The sequence below is a fragment of the Condylura cristata genome, unplaced genomic scaffold (assembly GCF_000260355.1).
Source record: "Condylura cristata isolate star-nosed mole 26May11 unplaced genomic scaffold, ConCri1.0 scaffold00013, whole genome shotgun sequence".
NCBI lineage: Eukaryota > Metazoa > Chordata > Mammalia > Eulipotyphla > Talpidae > Condylura > Condylura cristata.
The window spans coordinates 21,894,912-21,920,205 of record NW_004567114.1 but is presented as its reverse complement, the minus strand read 5'-3'; the positions used below and the strand labels follow the sequence as shown (position 1 = coordinate 21,920,205).

Below are 25,294 nucleotides of genomic sequence, written 5' to 3'. Positions count from 1 at the left end.
AATAGAAACTGGCAGAATTTTGCTGATGACTTAGATTTCAGAGTGAAAGTATAAAAGAATAAAAGATGACCTTTACATTGTCATTTACTGAGATGCAGAAGACAGAAGGTGAGAAGGTGAAGGGACAGAACAGGAGTTTGGATTAAATATAAATGTTTGGATTAAATGGACTGATTAAATGTAAAAGTTTGAAAATATTTTTTTTTAAAAGTAAAAGTTTATGAATGAGAAAGGCATATGCCAAACTAATTTTTTAAAAAAGCTGGTTTCAACTCTATCACCCATACTACATTTCTCATTAAACAATCCTAATTTCAAATCTGAATGTAGTATCTTCTCCCTCTGAATGACCACTTTTCCCACTTTTTACAACATTTATTACTTTTCATGGACAGTAACTACTGATATATGTCAAGTTCCTATAGAATTTAGGCAATTAGTGTAACCTTCATGGTTTAAAGCTGTATAGTTGTAAAAAGGGCCTCTGTTTATTGAGCACATTTATCAGTTAGCTCATTTAATCCTTCTATCATTTGTATTTAACAGGAGGAATTTCAGGTACAGAGATATTACATAGGTACAGAGATATTACATAGTTGATACAGAGTTACAGAGCTAATAAATAAGCAAACATTTAACCCAGGGGGTTGCTTGAATCTAGTCAGTGTTTCATGCTGTCTTTACCCAACTTCAGTATCTAATTTAGAGCCCTGCCTTCAAAAGGCATATTTGTAGTCAATAAATAAACTGTCTTGGGACAGAAGGCAAATTACAATCAGATAGATCAGAATTGGAAGAAATAGAAAAAAAAAAAGAAAATTCTTAATAAGGCTTACAACAAAGAGAAGCGTGATTTAATCCTCATCTATAAAACCAAACTAGCCTTGTTTGATGCCTTAAATCTACCAGGTGTCTTTTCACCTCATGGTCTCTTAATTAAAAATTCTAAACCTCTTAAATTTTTCTTAAGTTAATTCTATTCATCCTCCAGAGCTTTGCTCAAATATCCTATTCTGAAAAGTATCATTCTTTGACCATCCCCCTATACATTAATATCGATAATTATACCACTCTGTACATTTTTACTGCTTATCACAAAATAAATGAGTATCCAATACATCTCTTTCCAACAAGAATGTAATCTGCATGACAGCAGTATTCTTTTATGTTAAATTCACTGCAATAATTAATATATACTTAAGATGCATTATAATATTGCTTTATTATTAAAAATGCTGTTTAATTAATGATTTAATAACAGATACTGTAATAATCTATTACAAATTGTTAGAGTAGATTGCATCAGACTAATTCAAAATTTTGGCTAGAAAAAAACTAAAAAACCTGAATTTAAAAATTAAAAAAGGAGGCAGCCAAGATAGAAGTCAAAATACCAGAGAAAAAGGGAATGCAACGTTAAACCTTACATTCCCCACAATTTTTCCTCCAGAGGCAGACAGTTGCAGACTAGGGCTTTTAGCAGTGTCACAGAGCCACAGACAGAAATTAGAGTCCAGTGCTTATCATGACAGGTGGGATTTTGAGGGGGTGAGATTCCAGAAAAAAGGCAAATCACACAAAAGGGTATCTGCACTGTTTTTGCCCTCAGGGTATATATTGAATATTAACTTGTTTAAGTGCAAGTGGCCTAGAAGCAAGCAAAGTGTCTATTTTATTGCAAAAAAAAAAAAAAAAAAAAAAAACCAGGCCCTCCCTGGTGGCGCAGCGGGTTAAAGCACAGCACTGAGAATCTAAAGCTGCTTCCGCATGAGTTCGATTCCCGCCTGCCCCGGAGGTGACCACATGGCGCGGCAGACCTCTCCTGACCCGCCCGCTGCTCCCCTCAGCAGTGTACTTCGTCGATCTGCCTGTTCTGCTCCCCACTCTGTCTCTGGTGAAGCCTCTCGCCGCCCCTAAGCCTCTGGCCTGTACCCCAGTTCTGTATGCACAAATAAAAAAATCTTTAAAAAAAAACCAGAAAGGTAAGCAGAGCTTTTGGTAGTCTCACAGTGCTCTAGGAAAAGAAAACTTGGCTCAAACCCTGCCACCGATAGCCCTGGCAACACCCTAGGATTCCATTTGATACCACTGAAGGACAAACACTCTTGGAATAAGGAGAAAGTGAATTTAAACCAATCCTTAAGAAGCCTAAACAAAGCCTCAACTCATCTCTGGCCTACATTAGACCAAAGTCAAAGTCAAAGTTAAATAACTACCACTTGAAGAAAATTAAATCTCTACAGAATGCCTTCAAGGGCTTCTTTAATTTCTTATATACAACATCTAACATTCATTTTAAAAATTATCAGAATGCTATTTTAACAGGGTGGTGCCTAGGAAAAGGGGAAGTTATAGGTTCCCTGCCCTACCCAGGGAGGGTGGAGCTGAACAAAGAAGCTGGAGAAGAGACTGAGGAAGGAAGAAAGCAGGATGGAGAGCAGAGGGGAGACACAGTGAGCAGAAAGGTTAAGTGAAGAAGCTGCATTGGCTTCTTGGTCTTGGACTGGGAAAACAGGTTTGGGTGAGAAGACCTGTGGGGAGGTTAACAATGCAGCTTTTATCTTGATTTTGATTTTGTTCTTTTCCTTCCAGATTTGTCTGACTGTTTCTGACCCCGCTTGTTTTAAGATTTATATATTTATGTATACAGAACTGGGGTACAGGCCTGAGGTGCAGGGGCCGTAAGAGGATTCCCCAGAGTAGGGAGCAGAACAGGCCGACTGACAAAAGTACACTGCTGAGGGGAGCAGCAAGTGAGATAGAAGAGGTCTGCTGCGCCATGTGGGTCTCCTCCCTGGCTGGGGATGGAACTTGCAAAGTGGCTGTGGCTACCTTTGTAGTGCTGTACTTTAACTGTGCCACCAGGGAGGGTCCATGTTTCTGACCATGTTCTATGGGTACCTGCCAGACAATGCTTTAGATTTATGGGTAACTTTAAGTGCTACATTTGGAAACTATATTCTTTATCTTGTCTGTATTGCACAATAATTGTATTAAAGTTCCTGTCCATTAAAGGTCTTTTATGTTTTGTCTTGATGTGATGGATGACAGAACCTATTTAGAGCAGGCAGGCTTGGTGGCTCTAGGGTGACCCTTTCCCTGTCCTGTAATACTTGAAAACAGGACCAAATGACTGAAAGTCAAGAGAAAAAGTAGACAACTGATCAAATGGGGATCCAGATATTGTAATTATCAGACACATTCCAAAATAATTGTGATTAATATGTTCAGGGAAAGGAGGATAAGCTGAGAATTCACCAGAGAAGTGGAATCTATGAAAACAATTAACTTGAAATAATTTAAAAATACACATTATAAAATTAATAGCAAAACAAATACCTTCCACAGCAGATTAGAAACTAAATGAAACAGAAAATAGATTAATAAACAATATCGGAGAAGAGAAAAAAAGAAGACAGAAAAGTGTATGAGACATATATGGGATACAAAAAACATAAAGAAATCTAGAATCCCAGAGGAAAGTGAATAGTGGGGCAGAAGCAATGTAAGAAACACTCCAACCCTGAAAAAAGACATCAAGCTATAGATTCAAGTAGTTCTACAGAACTCAAGGATACTACAAACAAAGAAAACCACATAGATGCATTATTAAAGACTGATGAAAATCAAGGACTTTGCTTCTCCCTTTCTTTCTCCCTAAGTTATTCAACAAAAATGGAGTCAGAAGAAAATTTAATGATATATAGATGTACAGAGTATATATACATATATATATATATAAATTATATAAAATGCTAGAAGAAAATAACTGCCAACTTGGAATTCTATGCCCATTGAAAATATATTTGAAAAATGAAGACAAAAGAGAAAAATGCTTTTATTGGGAAGAAAGGATGCTCTGAACAAACTCCACAAACACTGGTTTTATGGACTCTCCCCTGACTCCAAACCAGAGAGATCCAAGACACCAAGAACTACAAATCCCATAATGCATCATCACCAAGGGAGGATTGCTGGAACTGAAGGTAGAGTTAAGCAGCCAGGTTTAATCTATGTGCTCTTGGCTGTCAATCAGCAGTCATGGTGCTACTGGAGTCCCAGTTCAGTGGAACTTGTAGGACACATTCAACCAACTTATCTCCCTTTCTTTCTCCCTAAGTTATTCATTTCTTTATTTCCCCTTCTTTCATAAATAAAACATTTTATTAACCTTTTTGTGTGTGTCTGCAGTTGAGTATGAGTTTAAGTCCCTCTTAAGCACATAGGTGAGGATCCAGTCAGGCAACCTATTTCATATCGAGGTTGCCCTATAACTCAGCTAAAACCAGAACATTCACTTCCTGTAAATTCACACTAAAATAAGTTATTGAAGAAAGAAAAATTCTCTCTGATGGAAGTGATGAAATCTTAAGAGTCGAAAAGTTTAGGATGGAAGGTCTTACAGGGACAGACACCAGTGGTATGGTAGTGTGATTAATGAATCTTGAAACCAAGTTTCCAGGAATCTAAGGAGGGGTCAGAACAGATTATCAACCAGGGGTGGGAGCAGAGGATCACCCGTGTTAGAAAACCAATCCAATCTGACCCTAAAGGGATACTTCCCACAGCAAATCCATCAAAGAACATAATAAAAGAACACCAGTTGCCCTGGAAAAATGCAGTCCTTGTCCATTAAGATTGTCTGCCTGTGTCTACATCTACGCAAGAGTCTCCTTTCCTTGTTCTCCCTTCCTCATCAGCTGTGTGCTTATGAATGGGAACATCTACTGAATTCTAAGAGGGTCCCAAGAATCCCCTGCATTGAACCCCATCATCTGAATTACATCAGAAGCATGGTAACCAGGAAAGAGTCAAGAAGATTAGAAAGAGAAATATGAACTATGGATGATTTAAAATGATAAAAATTAACAAAAACAAGAGGGAAATAACGAAATGAAAGGGCTATAAAATACTTATATTGACTGAAAAATAATCACAGTAGACTGAAAATGGTCGCAATAATTCCTCCCAATCCATATGCACACTCTTATAATGTATCTTTGCTACTCTTAATATCAACAAGTGGTATCTATTTCTCTACCTTTGAATTTGGGCTTGGTCATGTGACTTAGTCAATGGAAAATAGAAATTGTTACAGCACAGACTTTTAAGTCTTTACACACTGGGATTGGTCCTTTCTTGCTACTCTTATAAGTTTGAGCCATCAGGTAAACATGAATCTCCATACTAGAAAAGCCACATAGAGAACCAACTCTCCCATACCAACCCTGGGCAAAAGTCTGCCAACTAACAGACACAAGTGGACTATTTTATAGCATTTGGCCCTAGCCAAACTACCACAAACCACAGAGACCAATAAAGCCCAAGTAAAATTGTCAGTCTATAGACTTATGAGCTATTAAATGATTTATTTTAAACCACTAAATTTTTTATGCAGAAAAACTAGCAGATACAGAACTAATACATGCAATGGGGGAAGAAAGGTAGATGGGGTAGGGACACAAGTGGTATGGTGGAGGGTGAGAGAACACATGCACATATGAAGGGTAAAACTGTAACCCCAAAGATAAAAATGAAAAAAAAAAAAAAAGGACTAATACATGTAAGTAGATCAGTGATCTTAAACAAGGTTGATTTGGTCCTTGGAAATCTGGCAATGTTTAGAGACACTTTTAGTTGCAAAATTGGGTGGATGCTGTTGGCATGTAGAGAGCAGAGGCAAGGGATGCTGCAAAACATCCTACAACCCTGAAAGACCTCCACAACACCAAAAAAAGTACCCAGCCTAAAATGTCAACAATGCCAAGGCTGGGAAGCCCTGAAGTAAGTATGACAATATGAGGCAGCCTTTAGAGCAATCTTATCTGACAGAACTTTCCACTGTGATGAAAACGTGTTTTATCTATGCTACCCGACATGGTAGCCTCTAGTCAAATCTGGGTAGTAAGGACTTTTAAGTGTGACGAATTGGTGGAGGAACTAAACTTATATTTTATTCAGTGTTAATTAGTTTAGATTCAAATTTCCACATATTGTTAGTGACTTCTGTACTGGTAAGCACACTTGTAAAATTTAGAAGCTAGTGATATTGATACTGAAATTTAGGTTGGATAACAGTGGAAACAAGTTGGATAAAGTTAAGGCATATACTCTCTTGCAACAACATTCTTTTGTTTCAATGTGTATTCAGAAATGTAGACTGATAAAGCAATAAACTAAAAAAGTTATAGTGAATTTACCTATCCTGCAAAAACAACTGCTAATGAAATGCAGGCTGACAATCTTAAAGGACTTATCTAAATTATTAGCATACAAACTAGGAATTTCCCATGCTTTTTTGGTTTGTTTTTAAAGTTTAAAGTGATTTAAGAACTGCTGTGTGTCAGACTTTGAAATTGCACCAAGTGAACAGTTTTTAATCAAATCATTTTAAGTAATCAAATATTCATTCAAAGTATTTATTTCCCTGCAGCACTCACCAGCATTTCCTATCCCCTTCTCTACCTCTAATCTACCATCACAAGTGAAGGAATAAGTTGATACAATGAGGGTACAAACCACTGATTTTGTTTTTTACTTGTCAGTATTAAGTAGGTCAGTTTTCTGCTCTAGTGGGTGTTTTGGCAATACGTCTTTCTTACTAGAATACAGTGGCTACTCTCCCTGGTGAGTACATAACACAAAAGGGAAAAAGACTGAATAACTCTCCTGTAGGCTGCCTGATCTCTAAGAAGAAAATTCATGAGTCTTAACTGAATGCTACCAGGAAATTCTGAGAGAATAGAAATAAAGCAAACCCAAAATTTGTTCTTATAATGAAGTCTAAAGATTTTAAAGGTTCAGTATTAGCAACCCACAAAGATTCTGCTGTGACTGATTATGTGCTCATATGAAAGGAAAGGTAATAAAAGACACTCAATGATTAAGAATTCTAATAGTGAAACAGTATCACTAAAACTAAAATTCTAGAAAACCTCTCTAAGTATCTATGCTGCCTAAGTGTGCACACTCTGATGTAAGGTATAACTTGCCCATGAGGAGATATTTTCTTTTAAAAGTTAGAAATGATTAAAAACTTTTTAATCTTAATTTTTAAGATTCTAGCAGGAAGCCTAGTTGGTATAAGCTTATAAGAATAAATGATATGTACATCAATAAATTATTAATTTAGTGTAGATCTCAGGGTTTTTATTGAAAACTTGTGAATCAAATATCAAAGATGAAGACGGAAGTATACACTTTAAACCAATTAATTTATTTCATATCATATCAAAAGTTTCCACTAGGGTAAGTTTAATATCCCCTATTCAGAACAGTGGTTCAAATGAAACAAAGCTTGAAACAATTACATTTACTGCATTTGTTCTCCAGATAATTACAAGAATTAATCAGTAAGTCCTAGAAGAAAATATAAATCTTAAAGAGATCACTGAGGGCCCTCCCCTGTAGCACAGCAGGTTAAAGCATGGCACTGAGAAGCTAAAGCCACTTCAGCATGAGTGCAATCCCCACCCCAGAGGTGACCCACACGGCACAGAGAAGATAAAGCCACTTCAGCATGAGTTCAATCCCCACCCCAGAGGTGACCCACAGGGCACAGCAGACCTCTCCTGACCCGCCCACTGCTCCTCTCAGCAGTGTATTTCATAGATCTGCCTGTTCTGCTCCCCACTCTGGTGAATTTTCTCACCACCCCTGCACCTCTGGCCTGTACCCCTGTTCTGTATGCATAAACAAATCTTTAAAAAAAAAAATCACTGATGTGTCTACAGAATACACTTAAATTTAAATTTAATAAATTATGTAAATAATGTTATAAAATGTGTTGGCAGTCACTTTGTCATACTACACTCATTGTCAAGTAAAATTTTTAGATAAAAGAATTCCCAAATACAAATTCTAAAAAGAAATTCAAAATTTACTTAAGAACTAAAATACCCTACCACTTTTTCTTTCTAAAAAAAAGTTTCTCTTAGCTGAGAAGACGCACTCTTTTCTTCATTGCCAAGTACGAACAGTAAATAAAGTAAAATTTAAATGAGTGGAAAATTTTACATGTGCTAATCATAAAACACAACAGTGATACAAAACCTTCCATCATCACAATTAACAAGTTTTCAGTTTGACAAAATGTCAAATTAGCTAAATATAGTAAGGTAGTGAAGTAAGATACCATTTTCAAGACCAAAAAACTACCCAGAGGTAAGACAATTTTTATTTATACATAAATTTGTTGAAGATAACAGGGCAATTTATGACATAGCCCATCTAACTTTTTTAAGCCATTCTTTTATTTATTGAGTAGATGTTTCCTTTTTCTAAATGTTTTATATTAAAAAATGCTTCAGTAAACATTCCTGATATGTTTCCTTATGGATACAGTTTTGGACTTGTACATTTTCATATGTACCCTATTGCCAACATTCTTTCTAAACTGGATGTAATAATGTGTACATGTTCCAACAGTGCAAGAATATTCCTGTTTTTATAGATGCTTGCTACAGTTTTGCATTATTAGTCTTAAAATTTTAGTAAATGATGAATGAACTTGTATAACCACTGCAAGCTTTTTATCAATATAAATTTTCTTTTAAATTGCACTAAATACACAGGTAAGGGTACAGCCATAGGTCCGTTTGATGAATTTTCATAAACTTATCACTGTAATAATCAAAACCTGAATACGTTCTAATGCTCAGACATGCCCATGTTCATCCTTCCAGGCACTTGCCTCTTCCCAATTGCAATTTATATCCTGACTTCTAACATCCTAGATTAGTTTTGGCTGGCTTGGAATAATATCTTATTGGAATCAAACAGTATGCACTATTTTCGTTTCTTTAGTTCAATACTATAATCATGAATCTCTTCCACTATAATCATGAATCTCTTGCTGTACATAGTTAATATTTATGCATTCTCATATTTTACTGAATAAGACTTTCTTTTTAAATGCAGTAACACTGGTTAACAGAATTTTATCTGATCCAGAAATACAGGATCACAGCTCTTTAGATACGCCACCACATCACATTTACCACCCAAGTACCCATAGTCCATCATCGTGCACTGGGCTACCTCTTCTCCTCTAGCAACCTGAATTGTACAGTTTCCTAGGGTCTTTTTTATTAGTTTTGTCTGACTATGTTTTGTTTCTTTATATTTGACATGTAAAGTGAAACCATCCAGTGTTTGTCTTCTTCCTTCTGACTTATTTTCAGTGTTAATCCCTCTAGTTCCATCCATGTTGTTACAAATGGCAAGCGTTCATTTTTTTTTAAACTGTTGAGTAGTATTCTACTTTGGGTAGATGTGTATGCACACACACACTCCTTTACTTTTGGGCACTTTAGCTGTTTCTATAGGTTGGTTATTGTAAACAGGATTGCAATAAACATAAGGACGTGTATGTACCTTTGAATTAGTGTTGCTGTTTTTTTTAATCTTTCCTTTTGTTGATGTGGTGAAGCACACTGATCAATTTTCAAATGTTGAAACATTCTTGTGTCCCTGGAATAAATCCCACTTGGTTATGATGTATAATTTATTTAATGCATCACTGAATCCAGATTGCTAAGATTCTGTTGAGGATCTTTACATCTATGTCAATCAGGGATGGTGATCTGTAGTTTTATTTTGTTAAGTTGTTGACTGCTTTTGGTATCAGAGTAATACTGGTCTCATAAAATCTGTTTGGATATATTTCCTCTCTCTCACTTTTTTGGAAGAGTTTGATAAGTACAGATATTTATTTTGAAGGTTTAGGAAAACTCACTAGTGAAACCATTTGGCCCTGTGCTTTGTTTTAGAAGAGACTTGTCTAATGTTTCAATTTCCTTGCTCGTAATTGGTCTGTTCAGGTCTCTCATTTTTTCCTGAATCAATCTCAGACTATATTTCTTAGAATGTGTCCATTTTTTCTACGTTATTCTACTTACTGGCATACAGATATTCAAAAGAATCTCTTTAAACAAGCCCCTGTATTTCTGAGATGGCGATTATAACTTCTCTTTCATTTCTATTTTTATTTGTGACCCTCACCAGAAGTTTGTCTATCTTGTATATTTATTTATGTTTTAAAGAACAAACTATTGGTTTCATTGATCTTTTGGATTACATTTTTATTTCTATTTTATTTCAGCTCTGATTTTTATCATTTCACTTGTACTGGATTTTTATTTTGTTCTTCCTTTTCTAGTTTCTTAACAAGAAGTAAACATTATTTCGTTGAACTTTCTTGTCTCTTGATGGATGCCTGTATTGCTATATGTGGCACACTTAGTATTGCTTTTGCTGCATCCCATAGGTTCTGGTAGGTTGTGTTTTGTTTTCATTTGTCTCCAGGTTTTTTTGTGTTTTTTTTTTTTAAGATTTATTTATTTATTCATACAGAACTGGGGTGCAGGCCAGAGATGCGGAGGGTGAGAGGACTCACCAGAGACAGAGTGGGGAGCAGAACAGGCAGATTGTTGAAGTACATTGCTGAAGGGAGCAGCGGGCGGGCCAAGAGAGGTCTGCCGTGCCATGTGGATCTCCTCCGGGGCAGGCGGGGATCAAACTCACACAGAAGTGACTTAAGCTTCTTAGTGCTGTGCTTTAACCCGCTGCACCATCAAGGAGGGCCTGTCTCCAGGTATTTTTAAATTTTTTTGATTTTTTCATTAATCTAATAGTCATCTGGTAGTGTGCACTTTCCACATACTAGAGGTTTTTTCTTACTTTCTTTTTGTGGTTGATTCCAATTTTAATAACACTGTGATCAGAGAAGATACTTAAATATGATTTCAATCTTCATGAGCTTATTCACACTTGTTTTGTTTGTGACCGACCCAGCATGATCTATCTTTAAGATTAATGTTCCATGTGCCCATCTAAATTCTATTCAGGGGCCCTGGTGGCACAATGGGCTAAAGCATGGCACAATGGGTTAAAGCATGGCACAATGGGTTAAAGCATGGCACAATGGGTTAAAGCACAGCACAATGAAACTATCTACAGCCACTGCAGCATGAGTTCAATCCCTGGCAAGGGAGCTGTCCCACATGGCACAGCAAACCTCTCCTGTCTCACCCACTGCTCTCCTCAACAGTATATTTCAGAAGATCTGTCTATTGTGCACCCTGCTCTGTCTCTGGTGAATCCTCTCACCCCTATACCTCTGGCTCATACCCCAAATCTTGTATGAATAATTTTTTTTTAATAAACTCTATACAGTTCAATACTAACTCAGTTTCCAGAATTAGAGTTTTACTCTAAAAGTCCCCACAATGACTAGCCTATCTTTTGTGAACCGTGGAATCATTCTGGAGCTAGTAAGTTAGTAGCAATTTTTAGTGGGGGCAAGTATCTAAAATCAACTGTATTCTTAGAACAATAATCACTTTCAGAAAACTATTTCAGGGTTAAAAAAAAAAACTTGCTTAAGGACAAACAGCCTCTAAGCTAACATATTCAGTTGCTTACATTTCCATTTCTGCTTATTTCTCCCTATATCCCAGTATCATGTTCTTCTAGCTCTGTATTATCATTTCTACCATTTCCTGTTTTATTATCAGTAATGTCCCATCCATCTCTGGATCCATTCTTCTTCCATTTTCCTCCATTAATTTGGGAGGAAATAAAAAATATCATGGTTAAAGAGATAAAGAGATCATAGTATAATAGCAAAGCTAATAAGTGGCTTCATATATACTTTTTGTTACATAGTTTTTTTTGTTCTATACCATATTTCTACTAGGGCTGTAATGTGGTAAGTTGGGCTTGAAGTCTAAAGACCTATACTAAAAACCTGACTGTCACCTTCAAATCATATGATTTCAAATATGTCACTTGTCTGGCCTCCATTTTATACATACTTGATTTTTCATTTTATAAAGTGGGCAAAAACTTAGTTAATACTACTCCCATGCCATGGATAGGGAAATATATATATGACACAATTGACCCTAAAATTGTATGATTAAACAGTCATAGTTTAAGATAGGATCGTACATATATTTTCTTATTATTTAACATATTTCACAGTAAGATTGTCAGTGACATTCTTTCCCCTCCAATATACTACCTTATACTATCAGATTAAATACTATCAGAGACACTAACTTATGCAATTATTTAAACCTGTTTTCAGCAACAATGGGGATACAATAAGTTGACTTATTTTACAGCATTCATTTTGTGAGGGGCTTAACGCACATATACAACAGACATTTGTCCTAACTGGTATATTATGTAGGTGGCTTAAAACAAAAAAAAAAAAAACTGCTACTTAGCTTTCCTTTTTTCCCTTTTTATATGATGACAATGCATTATTTAAAACATTAGAGAGGGCCCTCCCTGGTGGTGCAGCGGGTTAAAGCACAGCATTAAGAAGCTAAAGCCACTTTAGCTTTAGTTCGATCCCCGCCCCAGAGGTGATCGATCCACATGGCGCATCAGACCTTTCCTGACCTGCCTGCTGCTCCCCTCAACAGTGTACTTCATCAGTTGGCCTGTTCTGCTCCCCACTCTGTCTCTGGTGAATCCTCTCACCACCCATGCACCTCTGGCCTGTACCCCTGTTTTGTATGCATAAATAAATAAATCTTGGGGAAAAAAATTATGAGAGCCTATCACCTCAAAAAGAACTAGAATGCTTGATATAAAATATGTAATTATCTTGCATAAATTAAAATTTGAAACAATCATTTCCAGCTGTTCTTGTTAGGAAAAATAATAAAACCACCAGTTAGTCTAACAGTGAAGATTCCTCCTCCCTTCCACTTCCAACAACTTCTAGTGTCAATGATCAGACCAGTGATTCTCAAGCATTAGCATTAGCCATAATCACCTGTACTTGTTAAAGCACAGATTGCTGGGTCCCATCTCAAGGTTTGATTCAATAGGTCTGGGAGAGGTCCCCGAATCACATTGTTAAAAAGTTGCCAATGTTGTTGATACTGATCCAGGGACCACATTTTGAGAATGATTATACAGTTAATTCAACAATCCAGTCCAAAGTTCTCCCTAGGATTAATTTTTCTGACACTCTGAGAAAGAGGACAACTCTTTTTCTGGGGCTGCAATTACAAAATCGTATAAACAGAAGCAGCTTGCAACCACCTTCCCTGACCACATAAAAGCAGCTACTGGGGGCCCTCCCTGGTGGCACAGTGGGTTAAAGCACAGCACTAAGAAGCTAAAGCCACTTCCGCAGGAGTTTGAACCCTGCCTGCCCCTGCCTGCCCCTGCCTGCCCCGGAGGTGATCCCACATGGTGAGGCAGACCTCTCCTGACTCCCCTTAATAGTGTACTTCGTCGATCTGCCTGCTCTGCTCCCCACTCTGTCTCTGGTGAATCCTCTTACCACCTCTGTACCTCTGGACTGTACCCCAGTTCTGTATGCATAAAGAAATAAACCTTTAAAAAAAAAAAAATAGAAGAAGCTATTGGTCCTAGAAGGCAAAAGGCGAAGTAAAACAGAGTAGAGAAATAAAGAATAAAAGTAAGAGTGCTAGAATTAACTCAATTTAAAAAAAAGCCCCGACAGTTATTTGAGCTCCTATATTTCTATGAAATCAGATTTGATTGTATTACCTCAGGAAACTACACATTGTGTGTTAATCACTATCTAATGACAGCCTTATTAGCTACAGTTTATAATGAGTACAGATCTCTAAGACTAGTGTCATAAAATTTATTGGCTGAAAATATCAATAATTAAAGTTTGTTATTTATTCCTTCCTTCACTCAGTAAGTCTCCCTAGCATAAAGATATCATGTTAATATGTACAGCAGGCAGAAACAGACTTAGGAGCCAGCTTCACTGAAATGACAATTGAAGGCAGGAAACCGAGTCCCCCAAGATATTGTGCAAAGATCCTTAACCTGTTGACAAATGAGTCCCAGAGAAGGAAGAGCAATGACGTCCCCTGATGCAAGTAAAGTTTACTAGACATGTATTTTTTCTGAAAAGAGAGGTTACTGCTTATGTCAGATTCTGAAAGGGAGACAAAACCCAAAAAAGGTTAAGGACAAGTCATAAACAGGAAATTTCGAAGGAGAGATCAATGAAGAACACTTGTATTAAGAGAAACTGAAAGGAATCTATCAATTATTAAGTGTCCATGTGAGTTGTGCTATCCACATTACATATATCATATTGCATTTAATCCTAACAATAATATTTGAGACAGGTATCAATGGCTCAATTCTGCAGATAAGAAAACTGAAGCACAGAGAAATGAGGTAATTTGACTATGGCTAAGCAGCTATACAAACTACCACAATGTTGTGGAAAGTAAGATGAAACATCAAGTAAGGGGCCATCATTTCAACTCTAATGTTCATGTCTTTCAGAACAGTATCCCTGAGAATTAATTAACAGGTCAGAAACATAAACTGGAAGCAGCAATCAGAACAAGATTAGTGAGTGCTTTAATAGGCATTAAATTATTAAATAATCAAATTATTTCTGAGGCTATATAAATCTAGAAGTTAAGCAATTTGGCATTAATGCCATCATAAATTAACAGCTTATTAATGCCATCATAAAATTAATAGTTTGAGTCCAAAGCAATTATTCTAGGGGGAAAAGGTCACTGAAAATGATGGTTAGGATAAAGATTTATTTAGTATTTGTAAATGCTCTTTAATAAAAATTCAAAATGAAAAAACATTGAGTTCCAATAATCAGGGCCAATGAAATATGGCAAACCTGTCCACACTATCCTTCTCTTCACTAATACTTAGCTCCTAATCTAACAAAAGTTTTTAAGGTAAAAAGTCTGGAAAAAATGTTTCCAGACTTATTGTCTATGAAGAGTCAAAAGCTCTTGATGAGCTCTTTTCCTCCTTTTAATAGTTTGGTATGCTTAGTAGCAACTTTCATGATAAACAGGGTTTATTTCTTCTTCTAGAGGGATGCAGTCTAATTTCATGTGACATGTGTACATGGCTTTTCCCTTTGTAAAATTATAAACCCATCTGTGTTTTGTTAAAGCGGTATATTACCTTTCTTAGACTTAGTGTCATTTCAAATGGTCTCTACACTACCAAGAACGCTTCTAAGCTGATGTGATGGATGGTATCATCTCAAATAGTTGTTCTCTGACCTCCAAATTCCTCCCCAATTTACATGAGGAGAGGGGATATGTTGTCAGTTAATCCTGACACCACCTTGTTGATAATGAACGTAAAAGACAGAAGTGGGGAGTAGAAAAAGAGAGGAGAAATAATATAATCTGTTTTAAAAGTAGTATTTTTATAGTGCTTTAAGGTAAAGAAAATAATCAACTCACACAAGAATCTTAAGCCCTGTACGCTTATCTAACAGAAAACAAGAATCTGTCTATAAAAAAGGTATGTTACATCCAGATCATAATGGGGTTTTGTGCTTGTTTTTTTTTTTAAACCCCTTTCACCCATTCCTCCTACCCCTTTCATCCCTGATCCCAATTTCTGGCAACCACCACTCTGTTCTCCAAAATATGGGAATGACTGATTTTTTTTTAAATATTCCACATGAGATATCATGTTATTTGTCTATCTCTGTCTGATTTATTTCACTTAGTATAAACTTTTTGAAGCCCATCCACACTGTCTCAAATAGCAAAATGTTATTCTTTTTTATGGGTGAACAATATTTATGTATGTGTATATACAAGGGTAGGATGCTTAATGACCTTTTGGTCACCAACAGATCACATACAGGATGGTGAGCCCAGAGGTTGTACCATATGGCTTAGGTGTGTAGCAAGTTATACCATGTAGGTTGGTGTGATTACACTCCACAAGGACAAGGTCTCCTAAGGCCACATTTCTAAGAACAGGGGCCCATTGTTAAGTGATACATCACTATGTCACAATTTCTTTATTTATCTATCAGTGGACACTTAGCTGCTTCCCTATCTTGGTTAAGATAAGTAATGCTGCAAGAAACATAGGAGTGTATCTTTTAATACATTTTAAGTATATTTAAATGTCTTAATATTTTTAAAGCTGTGTTTCAGAATGATGTGATATGCCAGAGACACAGAAAAAGCATGAATAATCTTTCACAGAGGTAAAGATTCTCACAGCTGTAGGCAAGACATAGTTTTTTCTTTGTTTTAACTATTTTCTTCTTTAAAATGTAAATAACATTAAAGTACTTTGCTATTGAAGAAAATGCAGGTGAACTGGGGGTGGATAAATGTATGCACACACAGTTGAAAGACAAGGATCTTTAGCATAGTTGATTTTCTCTATGTGGAAAAAGAACCTACAATGAAATTGATACAGACTTAAGGTAGGAAATCAAAGCAGTACAGTTTTTAAACAGAACACAATTTTGCAATGTGCACTTACAGACTTTTAAATGAATACAATATCTAGGGATTTACCATAAAGAGCAATCGGGCAACTTAGGTATATCTATGTAGAGTGGTTCTCAAGCTTAAGCAAGTGCATCAGAATCACCTATAGAGCCTATAAAACCATAGATTGCTAATCTCCAATAAAAAAAAAAGTGTGACTCTGTAGGTCTGGGTGAAAGCTAAGAATATGCATTTCTAACAAATTCCCAGGTAACACTGATAGTGCTGCTCCAAAGACAAACAGTGATATATATATATATATACATGCACATGCATGTATGTGTATATATATATATATATACACACACATGCATACACACACACACATATACACATATAAATAAAATGGAGACCTATGAAGCCATTAAAAATGAAGTAGATGATGGGCCTCCCTGGTAGTGCAGCAGGTTTAAAGCACAGCACTAAGAAGCTAAAGCCACTTCCTCGTGAGTTCGATCCCTACCCCAGAGGTGACCCACACACACCGTGGCAGATCTCTCCTGACCTGCCCACTGCTCCCCTCAGCAGTGTTTCTCATCAGTCAGCCTGTTCTGCTCCCCACTCTGTCTCTGGTGAATCCTCTCACCGCTCCTGCACCTCTGGCCTATACCCCAGCTCTGTATGCATAAATAAATTTTTAAAAGCTTTAAAAAAATGAAGTAGAGCTATATTTACTGACATAATGTATACAAACTGTGGTGTGATGATAAATTGGCTCTGGTAGAAATTGGGCAGGAAGGGAAAATTCTGATTTATAACATTTACTAATTTCCCTGGTATAACTACTTCTACCATATCTAGTATCAAGCTATCAACAATTTGAGTTCACATACTTCCTTAATTATTGGCTCTAATAAATCAGAGCTAGTTGGTGCAAGTATACCACCTAGAAAAACATCCAAAAGGATTAAGACGAAATGGTAATAGCAGTTATCTTTGAGTAAAAAAATAATAGTAATTTCTTTTCTTCATGATTTTTTTTACCTTCTAAATTAATTTACAATGAAAATTCTTAAGATTCCTTTGTAGCTGAATTTTAGCAGCCCCTCTATCAGAATGACAGTGATATTTAAGGGCAGTTGTAAGTTCACTTTTGCATTATCCTCCTATGCTAATCTGGCCTTGTCAGAAATAAAAAAATATATATGTAAGGCCCAACTGGGAACCTTTGAATACTAGTCCTGGACGATTAAGAGTTAGATCTCATCTTTATAAAATGAAATGGCAACTGCTGTCCTAGAATCCAAGCCAAAAATAGATGGAAACTGTCTACAGGCTGCTTTCAATCCAGTTTCAAAGTAAGAACATAATCAACCTAGCCTTGCCTTTTCAAAATGTGGACTTCAATAGCAGTTTACCAAAGTATTGTTAATGAGAGAAAAACCAAAAATTGCAGAAAATATCTCACAGTAGAAAATTCAGTCGAATGATATGTACCTCTTATATGGTAATATAAAAAAATTTCACACAAAAAAGGGAAATGGTCACAAATTATTGGGAAATGAAAATGTAAATTATGAAACTGCATACAATCTCACAAAAAACAAATACATATCTACTTATATATATGAACTTATATATGCATGGATATTTTTAAATACACAATATATATTATTTGGATCATTTATTACATAAGCGTACAGGGGAAGCCCAAATAGTTTCAAGCATAAAAGAGATGTTTAACTCCACTGAGATCACAGAAATTAAAACAAAATGTTATTTTGTACCCATCAGACTGATGAGATCAAAGAGACTAATAAGACCAAATGCTGATGGAGATTTAAGGAAAATGGGAACCCTCATGCATTACTAGTGAGAGCATAAACTGGGAAGCATTCTGGAAAACAACCTGGCAATATTTAGTAAAATTAAGTATGTGTATAGGTAATAAACTAGCAATTCCTTCCCACAGTACTACAGAGAAACCTTAGCACAAGCCATTTAAAGAAAGTCATCAATTACTATCAGTTAGCTGTTTTAAAGCTAGCCAGGATTTGTTTTTAACTCATGCATGTTTACAGTGAAACCACATTAAACAATTCAGAGGACTGCTTGCATGTATTGAGGACCTGCAGTACAATAGTATCTCCCTCTGAGCACCTCCAATGCAGCAGGTACCACATTAGGTACTTTAAATAAATTATCTCCTTTACAATTAAGTTAGGTATATTACTAACCCCATTTCACAGGAAAAAACACTTAGAACTTGAGTCCAAGTTTCACCTAACATACCCTAAAAGCTCACCTTTACAACTAAATTTAAAATTTCTGTTTCCTATAGTACCCCCCAGTAAGATGTTACTATGTAATTGTCAAGTACCTGGGGATTAAACATTATACTGAAGTAAAATATAATTTTGAAATAATTATATTATTGCATATGTTTTACGACAGGCACTATTAAACTGACTGTCCAAAAAGCCATTCCCAAATCCTTCCTCCCTCCCTCTCACTGTAGATGCAAAGCTACATTCATTAATTACATGTGCCCATGTATTTTGAGAAGTGACTTGCTAGAAGCACCAATAGAAAAATTGTTTAACTTTGACCTTTCGACTTCCTCCTTGAATGGGGGCAGGGGTTGAAGCTGTAGCAGCTATCTTATGATCAAGAAGACCAAGACAATCACGAAGACATAGGTCCTGACACTATTGAGCCACCGAAGTTAACATAAGAAACTTCCTACTTCCTTACTGCTGTAAGGAAAACAAACCTCTCTTTAACTATTGTAGTCAGGTTTTCAAAACTAGATACAGTCCTTATATATCCCCTTATCAGACACTCTTTCATAACCTTAACTGTAAATAATGTCCTAATCATTTTTTATATTTTTATTTTAAAAACACTTTAATTTTAACATTATACAACACTATATGTGATTCAGAGGTATAAGATCACATCTCAGATCTTATACCAGATCAGATGTATGTTAGGATACCACACCTACCATCAAGGAACCCACAATTCTTCACAACCCACAATAAGGCCCCCTTCACAATTTGTTTCCCACACTTTCCCTCCCCTTTTGACTCAATTCTATGGTCATATTTCTTGGGTTTATTTTAGTTTGGCTTTGTCTGTTCCTTTGCAACTTCTTAATAATTAAAAACCAAGATGCATGCTAGTCAGACAACGTTAATCTCCTGATAAGGGCCATTCTAAATTGTATCTGTTCAAAGAGCTGTTAGAAAACTATGCCGAGGCAACAATGACAGAATAAAAACAGTTATTCTATAAATAAAGGATCTCCCTAGGCTCTGAATTGCACACATGGAGAGCCCAGACTCTTAAAGTAATTACCAAAAGTATATTATCAGCAGAAGGGCCACCTACTTGAACAACTTAAGCCTTTAAGAATTGGTAACATTGCTTCAAAACAAAAGCCCTGTAACATTAAAATTAATGTGCAAAAATGTTCATACTGCTAATATTCTTAGGAATGATAATGGTATTCAGGTTATATAGAAAAAAACTGCTTTTATTAAATGTTTATTAAACTACTGTTCTTTTTCTTAGAAGAGGCATGCTTAAGTTTATTTTGATATAAAGGAGCTTTCAACATCTTATAATTTTCTTTCAAGTGGTTAAGGAAAAAAAAGAATACATGACTTTAACCTCTGTGCCACCAGGGAGGTCCAGTGAGCTATTCTTTCAATATTACTGTACAATTGAAACGTTTCAAAACAAAAATTTGGCATTAATTTCCTGGCTTGGATATTGTGCTATACTACATAAGATATATTTACATCAAATGCTCTGAATATTAAAATAGAAATCATTAAATACATACACACAAAGGAGAAACAACAGGAAATTTACAACTGAAAAATATGAAAATAAAAGTTATGGAAAAAATGTCAATGTCCTTCAAATTCTTTCTCTCCATTTTAATTTTATTAAAAAAAAAACTATTTGAATATGTCCAGTCTCAAAATAAGAAATGAAAAGAACTCAGAAGCCAATCATCCTAACTAATGAACAATGAGGCATTTAGGTGCAATAGGTTGAAGCATGGCACTATGAGGCTATCTGCAGCCACCGCAGCATGAGTTCGATCCCCTAACAGGGAGCTGACCCACATGGAGTAGCAAGGCCTCTCCTGATCTGACCACTGCTCCCCTCAGCAGTGTATTTCAGTAGATGTGCCTTTTTCTGCTCCCCACACTGATGAATCCTCTCACCCACCACACCTCTGGCCTATGTCCTAGTTCTTGTATGTATAAATAATAAACCCTTAAATAAAGATTGCAAATATTAGGTCATTTGGTATTTGTCTTTATCTGACTTACTTCATTGAGCATAATGCCTTTAAGGTTATCAAAATTGTCACAAATGGAAAGCTGTCATTCATTTTTACAGCTGAGTAATATTCCTCTGTGTGTATCTATCATAACTTCTTTATTCATTTATCCATGGATGGCGGCTTAGGTTGTTTCTTAGCTTTGTTACTGTAAATAATATTGCAATGAATATTCATAGTTCAAAATTCTCTTTTGTATTAAAATGTTTTCCTGGGCCCTCCCTGGTGGCGCAGCTGGTTAAAGCACAGCACTAAGAAGCTAAAGCCACTTCTCAAGGACTCAAGGACTCTCAAGGACTGAATAAAGTACCATAACTACCATCATATTGCAATTTCTACTGAGTATTTTAGGAGTTTTTGTTATTTGGGCTTCAGTAGAAAGCAGCCTATCACTCACTTAGGGATTTTTATCCTTTAGACACAAGCCTGTAGAAAGGTCACAGGATAAGGCATTCAATAGATCTGAGAAAGATGCTATCAAGAACTACTCTGACTTCTTAAAAGTATAAGTGGGCATTCCAGCCCAAGCAGGGACACCAAAGAAAAATAAATAAAAATAGGCTAAAGATGCTTAAAACAAAAAGGAAATTAACTGTTTAAAGGCTTTATGTATGTTTGTATTTACCTATGCAAATATTTTATTATTTAAGATGTATTTTATACTAAAACATCTCATTTTGTTTTTAAAGCAAGAAAAAATCTCCCCAAAACAGCTTTCCTAGGGTCTCCCTAGTGGCATAAGTGGTTAAGACTCGGCACTATCTGCAGCCACTGCAGCATGAGTTCCATCCCCAACTAGACTGAGAGCTACTAGCCCAGAAGGCAGAGCAGATCTCTCTATTCTCACCCACTGCTCCTTTCAGCAGTGGATTTCAGTAAATCCACCTGCTCTGCTCCCCACTCTGTCTCTGGTGAATCCTCTCATTCCCCACTGAAAGATCTTTGGCCTATACTCCAGAGTTCTTGTATGCTTAAGTAAATAAAAATAATCTAAAAAAAAAGCTTTCCTAAATATTATACATTTTGAACTAAATATATTTTTTCACAAACTCATTCTGATTACTCAAAGTTGAGAGTAAATTTCTGAGATTATCTCCATTGTTAAAATAAGTGATTCAATCATTTCTCATTGTAGAATATCTACTAGTGACTACTGACGAAATTGTCCAGATGGTCCATCCCTAAGTTAGGATGCTTCAACTTCAGATTTTTTTTTTTACTTTATAATGGTGCCAAAGGAATACACATTGCTTTGTACTTTGAATTTTGATCTCACAAGTTAGCTAAGTGCTGAGTGATGGACTAGTATGATATTGGGCAGTGAACTGCAGCTCTGTCAGCCATAAATAGCAAAGCAACTTATACTCTAAGGCTGTCCTTCACTTTCAGTGCAGTATTCAATAAATTACCCGAAATATGCAACATTTTATTATAAAATAGGCTTTGTTTGGATGACTTTGCCCCCATATAGGAAAATTAATGAAAGTGTTCTGAGCATGTTTAAAGTAGGCCATAGGCTATGCTATATGTATTGGAAGTTAAGTGGATTAAATGCACTTTCAATTTAGCAATATTTTCAATTTACAATGGATTATCAGGGCATAATCCCATCATAAATTGTAAATCTAAGAAGAGTTGTACTCAACATCTAAGTCAAGTTAGGCTCATTATGGGAAAAGCAGTTAGCAAGAAAATTTCCTGGGTCTACGAGATAATGAGGTGTTCTCTACAGCCTACTTGCCAGTTACAGTAAATGGGCCAATAGCCCCATGCTTAAAGATTATCTAAAAATATTATCCCATTACATCCAGAAGTTGAGTAATAACTATATCCATACCTGTCACAGGTAATTTATATAACGGGTGAGTATAAGCAATAAGACAACCAAATATTCTATGACTTTAGTAGTTTTCTTGTCCCATTGAAAAAAATTTTAAAAGTTGCCAGAAATTTAGCAGATTAAACTGTACAATCCTGAGAAAGAGTACAGTGTTCCTTAAAAGACTAAATAAGCTTGATGCACATGATGAGGATATTGGCAATAAATTCTCAAATCTATTTATTGGAAACCAGTTTCCTAAATAATTGTCAAAACAATCAATAATGTAATTTTAAACTTAAATAATCATTTTCTCAAAAACAAAACCTCTATCTTGTTTATAATTTTTTTCTCTCAAGTTTTGTTTACAGTAATATACTGTTTAGTTGTTACAAAAGAAAATTTAAAATCTATTTAATTTCTGCCAGCTAGGCATCTTAGTATTGTATTCTTCTATATAAAAAGAGCACACAAAATTATTATTGTACACATACATCATTTCCTGCAAATATTTCTTTTTCATACATTGACACATTATTTATATTATCTATTTTGAAAATACAGCAGAACCTTGAACAACTTGGATATTAGAGAAACTAAGCCTCTTGAAGTAGAAAACCTGCATATGACTTTTAACTTCACCCCAAAATTAATTAGTTTTCCCTTGGTATTTATGGGGGACTAGTTTCAGGATCCCATGGACAACCAAATCCACAGATGCTCAAGTCCCTTATAGTTACCACCAGTAGCCTCAGGTACTTCATCTACAGATTCAACCAATGAACATCAATGGTTGCTTTAATTTATGAATACAAAACCCCGAGACATGCAGGGTTAATGCTACTTTTTTGGAAAAGAAAATCCAACTGCAAGAAAACTAACACACTACTGCTGTTCAAGAGTCAATATAACGCAAACTAGATTATATTTTTCCAAAGATAACTACAATAGATTCCATCCTACAAGCTATTCATGTAATGTGAAATTGATACTCCTTCCTTCAAACAGTCTATGGTCACCCCCTCATCTAAATCCTGATGATTACCTCAACTAAATAGAGGAGAGCAGAGTAATACTGTTGACCTGCAAAACTAAGTCGAACATGCTGTACACCTTCACCTTGCTAGCCTACGATGCTTTCTCTGGGAACATAGCCACCATGCTATAAACATAACCACCATGCTATAAGGAGGCAGGCAGTCAAAAGTAGAGGTCACATGTTGGTGATCTGGCACAGAGCCAGGCTAAGGTCCCGCCAACAGCCAACATTAACCAGAGTGAGCAAGACTTCACTGATTACAGCTCCCAGCCACCCCATCTCATACCACAGGCTAACAGAGACTAGCTCTCCCCACCAAGCAAACATTGCATAAAGTGCAAATATACATGAGCAAAATGAATGATTAGCATGTTCTAATGAACTAAGAAACACATAAAATAATTTGAAAAATGCACAAAAAAGAAGAAAAAAATTTGGTTACCCTAAGTTTCACTACTGTTAACATTCTGGCACATGTTTTACAATCAAGAAAATGTTTTGCCCCACCCATCTAAGATTCCAAATGCTGTTTTTACCAGATAAAGGGTTAGATCTTTAAAGGTAGTTCACTATCTGTATATAAGAAGAAACAGGCAAGAAGACATGAACATTCCTTCTACTTTTATCCTTACTTTCGTCCCACTTACCTGTCTTTAAGTGAGGTGTTTGAGGGATGGCTGGCCCACCAATATTTCAATTTATGGATGTGAACCAAGATCTTGGTTTGTTGTATCACAGCTGCACTGGTCCTCTTCCTTCCAAGTTGTTGAAGCCTCAAATCTGGAATTTTTAAGGAAAGAAAATGCTAAATATAGACATATACTTTCAATTACTGGTAATTCCATCTATATAACTGAATGGAGGCTGACAGAGTGTATGAAAATTTTATGGAAGTAAATGTACAGTTTTCACTAAAAATGGAGTTGGGTAATGTGCACTCAAGTCCCAACTCTTTCTTAATAATTATCTTAGGTAAGTTACCATTCTCTGTACCTTAGTCTTATGTGATGAAATAGTGGATCAGGATCAAAATTTTGGCTTTGAGGTCAGATAGGGGTTCTAAACTCAGTACAGTGAGAAGTACCAAAGTACTTCTCAGACACATTATCTCTAAAGGGTGAGGGTTGTATTAGATAATGATTCCTGAAATCTAATGCCTGAACAGGTGCTAAATCATGACCCAAAAATGGGAGTAAAATTACCAATTGTGATTAACTTAAGACTGTCAACTTCATTGTTCCTTTTTAAAAATGTTTTATTTTCTTACATCTTTGTCAGTTTTGGGACAGCATTTGATTTCTCCCCTCCAGTGTAGTCCTTGTAATTATCCCACCACCACAGCATCCCACATTCTTACTTTTTTGGAGTTAAAATGTCTTCTATTATGCAATGATATAAAATAACAGTTGCTCACAATACTAATGACAAAGGACTGATCACAAAGGTATACAAAGAGCTGATTAAACTCAACAAAAAGTGAACAACCCCATCAAAAATGGGTGGAAGAGCTACAAAGACACTTCTCCAGAGGGGAAATGCAGATGGTCAACAAGCATATGAAAAAAATGTTCAACATCACTTGTAATAAGGGAAATGCAAATTAAAACCACAATGGGATACCACCTCACACCAGTGAGAATGGCACATTTTAAAACAACTAGCAACAATAAATGTTGGTGAGGATGTGGAAAAAAAGGAACTCTCCTGCACTGCTGGTGGGAAAGCAAGCTGATACAACAATTATGGAAGGCTGTTTGGAGGTTCTTCAAAAGGCTAAAAATAGAACTTCCATAGGACCCAGCAATCCCACTCCTAGGTATCTACCAAAGGACACAAAAACT

General features: G+C 35.9%; 1 protein-coding gene across 7 annotated transcripts in view; it reads right to left on the bottom strand.

The window, feature by feature from the left end:
* NUMB (numb homolog (Drosophila)) overlaps nt 1-25,294 on the bottom strand; it is a 134,641-nt gene that overhangs the window by 71,747 nt on the left and 37,600 nt on the right. For all 7 annotated transcript variants that reach the window (XM_012724587.1, XM_012724584.1, XM_004681714.2 and 4 more), the window contains exon 2: nt 24,101-24,233. The gene's annotated coding sequence lies outside the window, so the exon portion shown is untranslated. The remainder of the gene's footprint in view (nt 1-24,100; nt 24,234-25,294) is intronic.